The sequence below is a fragment of the Vigna umbellata genome, chromosome 3 (genome assembly GCF_029865625.1).
Source record: "Vigna umbellata cultivar VRB3 chromosome 3, Vumbellata_1.0, whole genome shotgun sequence".
NCBI classification, from domain to species: Eukaryota; Viridiplantae; Streptophyta; class Magnoliopsida; order Fabales; family Fabaceae; genus Vigna; species Vigna umbellata.
The window spans coordinates 29,127,931-29,142,786 of record NC_142167.1 but is presented as its reverse complement, the minus strand read 5'-3'; the positions used below and the strand labels follow the sequence as shown (position 1 = coordinate 29,142,786).

The 14,856-nt window shown below is 33.1% G+C and overlaps 1 long non-coding RNA gene across 1 annotated transcript; it reads left to right on the top strand.

Annotated features, from left to right (window-relative positions):
* The first annotated feature begins 9,564 nt into the window (after window positions 1–9,564).
* Window positions 9,565–10,898, top strand: LOC148202196 (uncharacterized). The gene is made up of 3 exons (XR_015784724.1): window positions 9,565–9,678; window positions 10,388–10,449; window positions 10,624–10,898. It is a non-coding gene; the product is annotated as an uncharacterized LOC148202196 (long non-coding RNA).
* Window positions 10,899–14,856: the final 3,958 nt, after the last annotated feature.

Sequence of the window (14,856 nt, the reverse complement as noted above, 5' to 3'; positions counted from 1 at the left end):
TCCATAAGAAGAGAGTACAATTTTACATATATATAATTGTTTGAAACAATATATAAACGGAATATAAATATAAAAATAGAATATAAATATATGAAGATAAATGCACAAATATGAATGGAAAATAAATTAAATCCAATAACAGCCCTTCAATTACCATGAGAGACAGCTCTTCAATCAATCATCGCACTAACCAACTTCTAAACTCAAAGCAACCCACATCGTAATATATATTAAACACTGCACGTCGAATACACCACACACTTTCACGTTTTAACACAGAAAATACATTTCTATTTTAACCATAAGGCACCACTGCACCAGGACATGTGTTTACCATAAATTAACACCACACTCTAATTATTTCCATGTATCATCTTCCAGCAAAAGTCTTTTACTTAACCAGTGAAAACAGCCAAATATAATTCTAGCGCTAATACATGTATTTCTCGTTCAAAATACTTAAGCATGTAGAACCAAATTATCTACATTACAAGAATTAACACCCTGCACAAATTGTTCCAAGAAAGCACCGTTGCACCTGTACTATGCCTCGAATTTTCACAAACTAACCATGATATATATAAACTCATCACACCAGACTTTATGTCAGTAAAATAATAACATGATCATGCAATGACAGTCAAACAACGGTATAAATAAACAACTAAAGCACACCACATTAGCACACATAGAACCTGACGCATTATTTCCCATACCACTGAACCATTAAACTAACTCAATCAAAACAGCCAACTGATACTTAAGTCAGGGATAATATCATTCTGAAACCAATTAGTCTTCAGAAAAAACTGCACAGTGCACACAAGCCAAGCCCATCATTTTAGACGTGTGCAATTCCTTCGCTAATTAGACAATTAAAACAGCCTTTAATCACATAACATCACATATGACACTAGATAATATTTACCACACCAAATTAATTCACTACAGCAGTACAATTTCACACCAGGGCAGTCATTCGACCAAATAAGGGTTCATAATACTCATCAATCAGTGAATAAGGTAATTCCTCCAGAAAAAAAAATTAGCAGAGAAAGACACTTATCACAACATTTGAGCACGTGCATACACTAAAAAATTTCACGCAACAAGCATAGAAAAAAATAACAAGGTCAGTTCCCCTTACTGCCACTTCTGCACCAACTACACAAGCCTTAATGACTTCAGCACCCAATGAACCTTGCACCAACTATCCAGCATAATTCCAAGCACTATCACAATCAAAACAACCAAGGAACCACTTCCTTCCAGCCTTGAACCGTTTGACCAATCCTTGCACCAGCTTTTTAATTCACACAACCATGGACTTACATTTCACGATTAGCGTACTATTCACATCAAACAACCACCAAAACAATGCCTAAACAGACCATACACCTTGCACATGCATCAAGCACCGTAAACAGTTTTAAAACACCATATATACCAACCAAAAATTTTCAAAACACATCATGCACTCAGCTATCAAATTACCACTTTGGATTACCATTATTCAGCACATAAAATAAGTGCATTCAATCAATTTTATTGAGCATACCAACTGTTTCTAACTAATCACAAATTCCAAACGCAAGTTCTCTTCTTTAAACAATTTCTAGCAAGCATTCACATCATGAAACACAAGGATATCAGAGATACACATCAGAAACTACACTAACTCACTCCTAAAGCCCCAAAAGATTTTTGAAAATATGATTCTGATACCAAAATGTAACACTCCATTTCGGGATGCCATAAATAAGTATAAAGCATTCAAACTGAGTCTTTGATACTAGCACGAAAAACGGAAATAAAGAAAACTACTTATTATTCAATTGCGCAAATTAAAATTAATACGTCCAGTAATCTCAAAATAAAACTTTCAAATTGAATTACATGTTCTTTAAAACTTATTCAAAATTGAAATTAAAGAAAAACACTAAGTTCTTCCCAGTCCACTCGTCGCTCTACACCGTATCAAGAACATCTGCAATATCACTTGTTCCCGTACAACACACAAATTACATGATCAGTATACATATATCAACAAACAGGGGTGAGCTAACTAGAAAAACATTGACAATAAAGAAATTCAGACAAGTAACACTAAGCATCACACCAGTACCAACAAGTTACCCAAGCATGATCATCACAACTACAAATCCAATCATTTGTTTATCTCTCATATCCTACTGAACAAACCTGTTTACCAGAACAGGGTAGTTCGAGTCGTCGTGTCATCACAACACCGGACCTATTTCCTGTGCTGCTAAAGAACTTATGAGTAACAACTTCGGTGAATCTCACACTGAGCACTATATTCAAACACAAGCTGGAACCTAAGGGCAAAACATCTTTGCCTCCCCACTGCCTCACATAGGCACAGATAACCTATTTTTACTCCCTCGCACAGGCAAAAAAGTCATCCTGAATTTACTATGCACAAGAAGAAGACCTCATAAGTCATAACAGCCTATCTTTCAATATACACAAGCAGACAAAAAATGACGCCCCTAATAACCTCTCAGCCCACACAAGCTTACCAAAACCAGATGGAATAATACAGTTGCCTTATCTTGACTCGGACAGGTCCACATTACCAAACCAGCACATATAAATTAACCAAACAGGTTGATTTTCAAAAAATAAAAGACAACACTATCAAACAATAAACAAGGTACACTATGACAGCCAACCACGTCAAAACCACTTATAAATCTCACAATAGATGGGGAAAATCATTAAATTATTATCAACCAAATTCAAGCACTAACGTCATGAACCAGCTACAGCAATTCTGCTGCCCCAAGCACAAAAAATAGCACATACAACCTCATAACAATTTGAAATCAATTAATTAAGTGTAGCCAAATACAGTCATTGGAAAAATAACAGCTAGCTACAACATTTCTACTACCTAAAGCACACAACTAGCGTTAAAACTCTCATGTCAGATTGGAGTTATGCAAGAAAATATAAAATAGCCAACAAGTTAACACAACAACCTGCAAATCAGCATCAAAAGCATCTACAATAAATCAAAGTTATTTCAACAATGTTTGACAACCAAACAAGCTAAAACAACCTTATAATGCATGCAGAAAAGTGAGCATTCAGTTTGGTAATAATAGTCAACAACCACATGCTCAGAAGAAAACTAGACCTTTCAAGGTACTGCTAAAGGTGGACATAAACTTGGTATTAGACCGTATAGCTAGCCCATGGAATTCCCCTTATCCTGGACCATTTAACGGTGAATCTAAACAATTTAAAATCCATAGAATCCCCTGGAATAGACTGTATTCACTTTAGAGGATGAATTTGGAGGAGAGGGAATGAATGGATTTGAGAATAAATTAATTATTTTTTTTAAAGGATTTGAAAGTGAATAAAGAGTGAATTTAGAGTAAAGTTTATAAAAATTAGTGTAGAAATTGACCGATGTGACACATAAAAAAATATGATTTAATTGATATAAATTGAAGATTAACAAAAATACCCTTAGTAATAAAAATATGTAAAATGATAATTATTAATATCATATATAATTGTAAACATTATTACAAGGAGAGAAAAAATAAAAATTAATTTTAATATGAAAATAAATTGTATTATTATTTTATTATTATTATTTTTATTATTATCATGTTTATTATTATTATTAGTATGTTTATTATTATTATTATTATTATTATTACTATTTATTATTATTATTACTATTATTTTAATAATATTATTATTATTATGTTTGCATTATTTGTCTTCAACTCTTTTTATCTTGAATTTTCATATTCACATAAATGAAAACTAGCAACACTACAAATGCAATTAAACAAGGACAACATGGACATTTCATATAAATTTTCTGAAGGCCTTGTTCACTTGAGAGAGTTTAGAGGAGATGATTTGGAGGAGAGTGATTGAATGGATTTGAGGGTAAATTTTTTGTTGTTTATTTGAGTGAATTTTGAGGTAAGTGAGAGTGGATTTGGGAGTAAAGCTTGTGGGAATTAGTGTAGGATTTAATTAATATGACACATAAATAAAAATTGTTTATTTGGTATAAATTAAAGATTACCAAAATACCCCTAGTTATAAAAGTAATATAAAATGATAATTTTAATGTTATATATAATTGTAAAAATGTTTATAAGTAGAAAAAAAATAAAAATTAATTTTTAAAATGTAAAAAATGGTAATTTAGTAAATTGAAATAATAATAATAATATTATTATTAAATTATTTTTATTATTAATATTACTATAATTATTATTATTATTATTATTATTATTATTTGGGTTAAATATGTTTTTAGTCCCTTAAGTATCAGACGATTTTGTTTTTAGTCCCTACTCAGAACTTTGATGGTTTTTAGTCCTTATTGTTTTGAAACTCTGACTATTAGTCCTTAAAATTGGACGGTGTTAAGTTTTAATGGATGTGGCAAACGGCGATGCCACGTGATCACTGATCTGCTCTGTTCACTCTCTACCACGTTGGATGTTTAAGTGTTGAACTGAGATTAAGTCAAGAGCACTTCGTTATCTTTTATAAATGAGATTTGAAGAAGTTGGGTTCTTCTTCGTGGCTGGAGCTGGGGGCAAAGAACTTGGGTTCAGCATGTTGAACTAAGTGGACTCGATGGAGTGACTGATGCCGGGGTTCTTCCACTGCTAGAGAGTTCTGAGGCTGGTTTGGTTAAAGTGAACCTCAGTGGCTGCAGAAATGTCACAGACAAAGTAGTTTCATCCTTGGCCAACCTTCATGGTTGGACTCTTGAGAACCTAAACCTTGATGGTTGTAGAAACATCAGTGATGCTAGCTTGATGGCAATTGCTGAAAACTGTGCATTGCTATGCGATCTTGATGTCTCCAAGTGCTCAATCACAGATGCTGGGATAGCGGCCCTGGCACATGCCCAACAGATTAATCTGCAAATTCTCTCTTTGTCAGGTTGCGCTTTGGTCTCAGACAGGAGCTTGCCCGCCTTGAGAAAATTGGGCCGGACCCTTTTGGGATTGAACATCCAGCACTGCAATGCAACTAACACTTGGATTCTTCTTCATCATCTTTTACCAACGACTTTTGAATGCATCTTCTACCACCAGATTTCCATCCTCCGCAATTCGAAAAACTCCACTGGAATCGGCAACAAGATCTTCTCTGTTGGCAACCCACACCATTGTTTGTTGTTTCAAGCCGTGATACCAAATCTCCAGATATTTCCTTCCACTTTTTTCGCCAGGAGAAAAGAAGCCCAGCTCAAATGTGGCGTTTGATGAAACGAGGTTTCCTTGCGGTGGTCGTTCCGTGAAATTTTCTCCAATTGAAAAAATTTACTTTGCCCCAATTAAGAACCCTAATTAACTTTGCCCCAATTAAGAACTCTAATTGCCCAATTAAGAACTCTAATTGCCCAATTAAGAACCCTAATTGTTAATTTGATTTCAATCAAGAACGTGGCAGAAAGAGAAGAGGACAGCTGGTATTTCACGTGGCAACGCCGTTTGCCACCTCTACTAAAACTTAACACCATTCAATTTGAAGGACTAAAACTCAGAGTTTCAAAACTATAAGAATTAAAAACCATCAAAGTTTTGAGTAGGGACTAAAACCAAAAACGTGTGATACTTAAGGGACGAAAAACATATTTAACCCTTATTATTTTAGTATTAACATTAATATTATAATTATTAATTATTATAATAATAATAATAGTTATTATTATTATTATTATTGAATTTTTTTATTATTCTTATTATTATTTTTATTATTATTATAATTGTTTATTATTATTATTTTTATTTTTATTGTTATTTTCATTTTTATTTTTGTTTTTATTATTATTTGTTATTATTATTTATTATTATTATTATTACTATTATTATTAGTTATTATTATTATTATTACTATTATTATTATTATTATTTGTTATTATTATTATTATTATTTATTATTATTATTACTATTATTATTATCATTATTATTTATTATTATTATTTATTATTATTATTATTATTATTATTATTATTATTATTAGGATTGTGATGATCGTGTTACTACTACTACATGTGGTGACCTTGTTTGTCTTCGTGATTGTGACACTATTAATCTTGTATCTGATGAGAGCATGTGGATAACTGATAGTGGTGTTATACTGCATGTTACATCCAGGAAGGAGTTCTTTACATCGTATACACCTAGTGATTTTGGAGTATTGAAGATGGGTAATGATGGGGTGTCTAAGGTTATTGGTATTGGTGATGTTCACTTGCAAACCAACATGGGGATGTAGTTGTTGCTTAGAGGAGTTAAACATGCTCCAGATGTTCGCTTTAACTTGATTTCTGTGTAGGTACTTGATGATGATGGATTTGATAACCACTTTGGTTCTGGAAAGTGGAAGCTCACCAAAGGTAACTTGATTGTGGCTAAAGGGGAGAAAAACTCTAAGCTTTACTGGACAAAAGCTTTGGTTGCTAAAGATAGTGTGAATGTCATGTATATGGAGTCATCTTTGTGGCCTAGAAGGTTTGGGCATATTAGTGAAAAGGGACTTAACTGCTTAACTAAAAAGGATGTTCTCTCAGGATTGAAGAGTGTAGAGTTGGAGAAATGTTCTCACTGCATGGCTGGTAAACAAACCAGAGTATCCTTCAAGAAGCATCCTCCTTCCAGGAAGTCAGAGTTGCTTGAATTTGTGCATTTTGATGTTTGTGGCCCATTGAAGGTAAAGTCTTTTAGTGGTGCACTTTACTTTGTTACTTTTATTGATGATTGTTCCAATAAGCTTTGGGTTTATGCACTACGGAGAAAGGACCAAGTATTGGACAAGTTTAAAGAATTTCATGCTTTGGTTGAGAGGTAGCCAGGCAAGAAGCTGATGACAATGGTGGTGAATATTGTGGACCATTTGATGCTTATTGTAGACAGTATGGTATTGCACATGAGAAGACTCCTCCCAAAACTCCTCAGTTAAATGGTTTAGTAGAGAGGATGAACAAGACATTGATTGAAAAAGTTAGGTGTATGCTTTCTGAAGCAAAATTGCCTAAGCATTTCTAGGGTGAGACATTGCTTACAGTAGTGCATGTTATTAATCTAAGTCCTACAATTGCTTTAAACTCTAAGGTGCCAAACAAGATTTGGTTTGGCAAGAATGTTACTTATGATCATTTGCGTGTCTTCAGTTGTAAAGCATTTGTTCATGTTTCAAAGGATGAAAGATCCAAGTTGGATGTGAAGACAAGGCAATGTATCTTCATTGGCTTTGGTTAGGATGAATTTGGTTACAAGTTGTATGACCTCATTGAAAAGAAAGTTGTTAGAAGTCATGATGTGCAATTCATGGAAGATCAAACCATTGAAGATATTTATAAGGTGGAGAAGTCTACACCTAAGGAAGATGGTAATGTGGCTGATTTTGATCCAATTCGGTTGTCTATTAATGATTTGGATATTGATGTTCTTGATGATGAACAACATGGTGATACTGATAATCAGCAGATTGGAGATGACTTGGATGTTCATATTGATAATGTTGATGAAGAGGAACATGATGTGTCACAAGATGAGAGTCTTGGTGATGTACCTGAGCTACCTGAAGCTCAACCTAGAAGATTTGACAGGCTAAAACAACCTTCTAAGAAGTACTCTATCAATGAGTATGTGATGTTAACTGATGAGGGAGAACCTGAATGTTATGAGGAGTCCATTGAAAGTGAAGAAAAGCAAAAGTGGTTGGATGCAATGTAGGATGAGATGAAATCACTACTACAAAATTAGCTATAGATAGCGCTTAATAGATAGCGCTTTTTTAAATAAGCGCTATCTATTAATGTGTGGAACAATAGATAGCGCTTATTTAAAAAAGCGCTATCTATAACTATGACAATAGATAGCGTTTTTTTAAATAAGCGCTATCTATAACTATTTAATATTTATTTTTTAATTTATAGAGTAATAGATAGCATTCTTCTAAAAAAGCGCTATATATTATGTTACAATAAATAACATTTTTTAAAATATACTATTAAAACTGATTTGAAAAGAGGTTTTCAATTCCTCTTCGTCGGAGTGTTTTTACGTTTTCGAGCTTCTTTTTATTTCAGCATCTTTTTACTCTTATATTTTTCAAAATTTCCCCCTTTTTCCTATTTACTTTCGTATTTTCCAAAATTTTCTCCCCCTCCTAAATTTTCAGTTTCACTTAAGGTACAAATTCATCCCCAAATTTCAATTTCGATTTGCCTCTAAATTTTACTTCGTGCTTACTCTCAAATTTCACTTTGCATTGATCCCAAACCTGCATTACATTTATCAAACCTAATAGTTCTTAGTGGAGCAAGTCATTATTCCATTGTCTTCTCCATCATTGCTCATCGGCCGGCCAAAGTTCAACAATTGTGGTCACCTATAAGGGTTTAGGAAACCAGCCTCCTTCAAGAAATTAGTACAGTCGTGGCTAGGTTTAATGCTTCGCCAGAAGTTCTGGAGAGAGAAGTGATGGTGTTGTTGAAGGCATCACCAACAAACCACACCTCGAGTCAACGCTCTCCTTTGCAACATCTTATTCTCCTCGCGTCAGCGGTCTCCTTTGCCACATCTTCATTGTGCTTGCGTCAGTGCTTGCACCTCATTTTCAGTTTCGCGTTGCTTCTCTCATTCTCGCGAATCATCGCCATCAAACCATACCTCGAGTTCTCTCTCCTGCCACAGCCACAGTTCTTCACATATCCACCTTTTCTCCTCACATTTCTACTTTATTTCAGCTATTTCGGCCTTAGAAACACCATCTTCACCGATGAGTTCTTCGATCTATGGCCTCCGCTAGGGTTTCCCTCATCTTTCATCTTTTTCTTTGATTTTAACCGTTTAAATCCTCTTTTGCTCCGATTAAACACTTTCCACTGTTTGATCGGTTAACCTAGTGTTTTAAGGTTCTTTCACCGTTCGATTTAGGGTTTCCTTGCTTCATTCACAGTTTTGGTTCATTTGCTCTTGGATTCGTATCATTCCGCTGTGTTTCACTCTTTGAGGGAGCTTCGAAGGAGTCCATAGCGTGTTCGTTTGGGGTTCTTCTCGGAGCTTATTCCATCACCTCCCTTCGCAAGCGTGAGGTGATATCTTTATCTATTCTCTCCTAATTTGGGATTTCAATGTTAACCATCAGAATTCATTTTCACTTCTTTTTATCCCAACTTCTCTAATTTGTACCTTTTTATTATTCTTTGTTGATTCCAATGACATCTTATAACTTCATTTCCTCGCAGCACCGATGTAGGTTGAGGCCAAAAAAGCTCACTGGAAAGAATCGCATTTGGACATCCATTGGTGGTTACGAGGTGGGTGGAGGATAACCAGAACTGGAGAAGGATGAAAAAAGGAATTTTGTTTTTGGTGAACATTGATGTCAATATTCTTCTATATAAAATTACTTTTTTGGTTTCACAGTAGATAATAATATCCTTCAGAATTTCGTTTTTAACTTAGTGTGTGATCCATACAGTTGATTTCACTTACTAAGATAAGGTTACTGTTGATGTTATTATTGTGTTAGTTGTTGATAATTGCAGCCACAGATGACTGTAATTGATTTCATTAATACTGCAGATAAAAGGGTTGGCTTTCTCAACAGTAGACCCGAACTGCATCTGTATACAAGGGGTTGATTATGAGGTAAATTTTCTCATTTTCTAATAAATGTATTACTACTTTTGTCAACCGAAATATAAAGAAAATGAAAGGTGTAATATGAGTTTTGTTTTCTCCCATACATTACAAATCATAGATTATGGTGTGTGGGTACTAACTCATGAAGTATATTTTAAATGTGATTCGAAGTTAAAGTCCAATTATTGTTTCTTTAATTCATTTGTATATATTGTACTATAGTGACAGTGGCTCTGGATCTCATTATAAAGTGAAGGTTATCTTCAAGGGTTGATAAAATCTACTTTTCATTTGTTTGAAATAAAGCAATATATTTGCTCTCTTATTCCTTTCCTCTAACAAAATCCAAGATCTCAACGTAACTTGTTTTTATTTCATCAATCTTGACCTTTTATCTACATGAAGATAATAACCTATAATCTCATTATGGTTCTTATATCATAGGTTTTATAAAATTATTGTGCTTTAAACTAAATTCCTTTAAAATATATAATCAAGTTATCTGTTAGAGAAACTTTTGGTAACATGCCAATATTTTATATGCATCTCTATGATATAAATAGTCAAATTAAGATAAATGACTTTGTCCATGGGTGTATTGGCAATGTTATACTCAATGGTATGTTAAGACCGTGTTCATTGAGTCAAAGCTTCTTTCTTCATTATCCAATAAGAGATTTTTATATTCTCATTAAGCAATTTGTTGGCTTTTCAGGTTTTCATGATTTAAAGTTTTAAGCCATGGAAAATCAAGCTCCTTTAATTATACCAATGCTGGTATGCATGCATTCTTTAATAGTCTTCACAAATGAACTTTGTTTCTTTGAACTATTGTTGTTCGATAATGTAAATCCTATATTATTCTATTTAATGAATATTTATTCAAGATAAGTTTATGTTATTCTTATTGTTATAAAAGATAACTTGGACTCTCAAATTCTTAACTTCCAGGCACCTAGTTCTTTTCTTTGCATCTTGTGTAGAAGCTGATTCCAAGGATTAAATAGGTTGAGCTTTCCTTCTCATCCATTGGAGGCTATAATATACTTGTGAAAAAATGTTTGTGGTATACTTTCTTATTCTTTTGTATGGAATTTACTATGTCCAATAGCCCAATAGATCATGATCATTTAGTCCAGAAACTAATCATATGTTATCAGATAAAGAAACAATTTTAGATATGTTGTCTTTTAATTTATCGTTTCAACTTTGATAAGTTGATCCTTACTAATGACGTCAAGATAATGAAGTTTGAACTTTAATAACTTTGAAATATATGTTTCAATCATTATAGATTCAACTATATACCCCGACATGTAGTTGAAAAAGTGTTTCCGAGGCAAGTTATCTCCTCCAATGTTTTAGAGTACATATAGGCGTGAGTATAAAATTTCCCCCCATAAATGATTACTGATTTCTATTCTTCTTATGTAGACTGCTTTGCTCACATAGGCCTCAATACTCCAAGGAAAAGTGTGTTAAAATCAATGCTTTTATGATTATGTGCTTTTATGCTTCTATAATTATGTATTCATCTTGTTCTTTAGTGTATTCATGGTAAATTCATTTCATAATACCTTTATGCTAGTGGAGATTACATCATTGTGAACCACATACATTCATTTTGTTCATGTTTCAGTTAACACTTTGGTTATTCCAAGATATGGAGCAAGTGGAGACTAATCCTTCTTGTACTGACTTAGCATATGAGAAGGCTATTTCAGATGGTGTGGATGTTCTTGACTGTCCTGTTCAAATGTCCAAGGATGGAATACGTTTTTGCTTAAGCTACATTGATCTTATTGGGCTGTAAAGTATTTATTATTATCTGTGCAATTTTCTGTTGTTGCTTTCATCTCTAAATTGTATTAATGTATCGTGTTGTGCATGGCAGAGGCAGAACTCCTTACAGCTCCACCAAGGTTAGTATATAACAACTTGATAATTGATAAATATTGTAGCTTTTGTACTCAATATATTATCTTGCAGTGCATCACTAATCGTGGGCCTAATTTTTTCTTACTATTGGATGACTTCTATGTTACTAATGCTGCCAATCTTGATCAATCAAGCATTAATTTCACATTAGAAGTTCACCACAGCTTCACTTCGTCAATTTTACTTTTACTTTTTTAGTATCTATTTTTGATAGAATGAGTTAGTTTAGATACCATATTTTATTTCTTCTAGATAATAGGTAGATTGGTTTATGTACAGTTTTATATTGATTAAATCAATTTGTTTAGTCTAGCTTGATTGTAGTTTTGTTTCTGTAATTGAATTTTGCTAGTTCAGTCAATTTTCTTTTAGTTAGAATATGGTACTATAGTTAAATTATACATTTTTAGTCTTAATAACTAGTTAGCTTTAGTTCTAGTCTTAGTTGGTTGTTCAAAACTTTAGGAATTAGTTTGGTTAGTTTTTAATCGTTGATTCTAGGATTTGTTAGTTGTTTTCCTGTTTTGACTAAGTTTTAGCTTGTTTTCTAGGTACGTATAGTGATATTTTGCATTTTTAGTTTTCTAGAATAGATAATTGTTATAACAGTGCTCTTTTATCATTTATAACTTGCTTACTGTTTTAAAGTTGAAGGAACTTGTTTAATGTTTTGGTGTTTTGAAGGTAGCATTGGATCTTGTCTTATTTTTCTTTTTTTTGGTTTTCATAGGTAAATTTTTATTTCTTTGTTATTTTTAGTAGTTAGCATAGTTTTCAATAGTCTTGTAGCATTTAAAACATGTTTAGAGAGTTACATTATAAATTCTGGTTTGACAAATATTTCTTTAGTCAATTTAAACTTGCCTGAATATATTTTGCTTATGTTTTTACGCATTTCTTTCATATTTTGCTTCATTGTCATAATAATTTTTTTTAGTAAAAATTTAATTGACTAATTTTATATTATTTTTCTTTTTTGCAGTATTTTTTTAGTTACAGATATCAACAATATCGTGACAGTCAAATCATTGAAGTTAGGAAAGATTAATGTTTACATGTAATTAGTACATACTTATAGGTTATGTTATGGTATGTAATGCTTATAGGTACGGATAGAATATATGTTTATATTTGAAATATTATTGTACAAATAGTTATTTTTCATATTAATAAACATTCTTTGAGACATTTGTCTTTCTCATATTTTTTTTAATATTTTATATATATTTTTATAATAGAACCAATAAATATCACATGTTAAAACATAATAAAACTAATATTTTATATTTTCTTTTGATTTGTTTTTGAGATATTTTATTAAATTTTCTTTTTTTAAAATTAATTTTTTTTTAAAAAAATTTAGACCAATAGATAGCGCTTTTTTAAATAAGCGCTATCTATTGTTGTCTGACAATAGATAGCGCTTATTTAAACAAGCGCAATCTATTTTCAGACAGTAATAGATAGCGCTTTTTTAAGAAAGCGCTATCTATTGTTAGACACCAATAGATAGCGTTTTTTTTAGAAGCGCTATCTATTAATAGATAGCGCTGCCATAGATAGCGCTTAAAAAGCGCTATCTATGATAAAAAAAAGCGCTATCTATGCACTTTTTTGTAGTAGTGAATCTTTGCATGATAATCACACTTATGACTGAGTGAAGTTGCCTAAGGGTAAGAGAGCCTTAGAGAATAGGTGGATTTTTAGGGTGAAGCAAGAGGGCAATTCTACATCTACCAGATATAAAGACAGATTAGTGGTGAAAGGCTTCAGACAAAGAAAGGGGGTTGGTTGACTTCAATGAGATTTTCTCACATGTGGTAAGGATGACATCCATCAGAATTGTGTTAAGTTTAGCTGCTACTCTAGATTTGGAGGTTGAGTATATGGATGTGAAGACAACTTTCCTTCATAGTGATTTGGAGGAAGAGATTTACATGAAGCAATCGGATGGTTTTCTTGTTGAAGGCAAGGAAGACTACCTGTGTAGGCTACGAAAAAGCCTATATGGTTTGAAGCAGGCTCCGAGGCAGTGATATAAGAAGTTTGAGTCAGTTATGTGTGAGCAAGGTTACAAGAAGACTACTTTTGACCATTGTGTTTTTGTCAGGAAATTTTCGGAGAATGATTTCATTATATTGTTGTTATATGTTGATGACATGCTTATTGTTGGAAAGATGTATCCAAAATTGACAGGTTGAAGAAGCAACTAGGCAAGTCATTTGCCATGAAAGACATGGGAGCTGCTAAGAAGATTCTTGGTATAAGTATCACTCGTGATAGAAAAGAGAAGAAACTTTGGCTATCACAAGATAACTACATTCAGAAGGTGTTGCAACGATTCCAAATGGAAAATGCTAAAGTTGTAAGTACTCCTCTTGCTACTCATTTTAAGTTGAGTGTTAAACAAAGTCCTTCAAATGAAGCTGAGAAGACATATATGAGTAAAGTTCTTTATGCTTCTGCGGTGAGTAGTTTGATGTATGCAATGGTATGTACAAGGCCTGATATTGCACATGTTATTGGTACAATCAGTAGATTTCTGTCAAATCCAGGTAGAGAGCATTGAAATGCTGTGAAACGAATTTTGAGGTATCTTTGTGGTACTAGTGGTTTGAGGCTTTGTTTTTGAGGTGATAAGCCTACTTTGGTGGATTACTCAGATTCAGATATGACTGGAGACATTGATTTTAGAAAGTCCACTTCAGGCTATTTGATTCAGTTTGTAGGGGAGCCTTGGCTTGGCAATCAAAGTTGCAAAAGTGTGTAGTTGTCTACTATTGAGGCAGAATTCATTGCACTTATTAAAGCATGTAAGGAGTTGTTATGGGTGAAGAAATTCTTGCATGAGCTTGGTTTTGTTCAAGGGAAATACTTGACAGTCAAAGTGTTATTCATCTTGGTAAGAATCCAACTTTTCATTCTAAATCCAAACATATTGATGTGAGGTATCATTGGATACGTGATGTTTTGGATGCTAAGTTGTTGGAATTAGCTAAAGTTCATATAGATGATAATGGTGCTGATATGATGACCAAGACATTTCCAAGAGGAAAGTTTGAAGTTTGTTGTGAGATCGCCGGTTTGGCGGATATCTCCACATAGTCGTGAGGGGGAGATTTGTTGGGTTATTGGGCTCCCTTCCTATGTGGAGAATAGGCCTAAATAATGTGGACCTTTATGTCTCACTAGATTAAATAGAGATGGGTCAGATTAGTAGGTTACATTAGAGTCATTTGAAGAGAG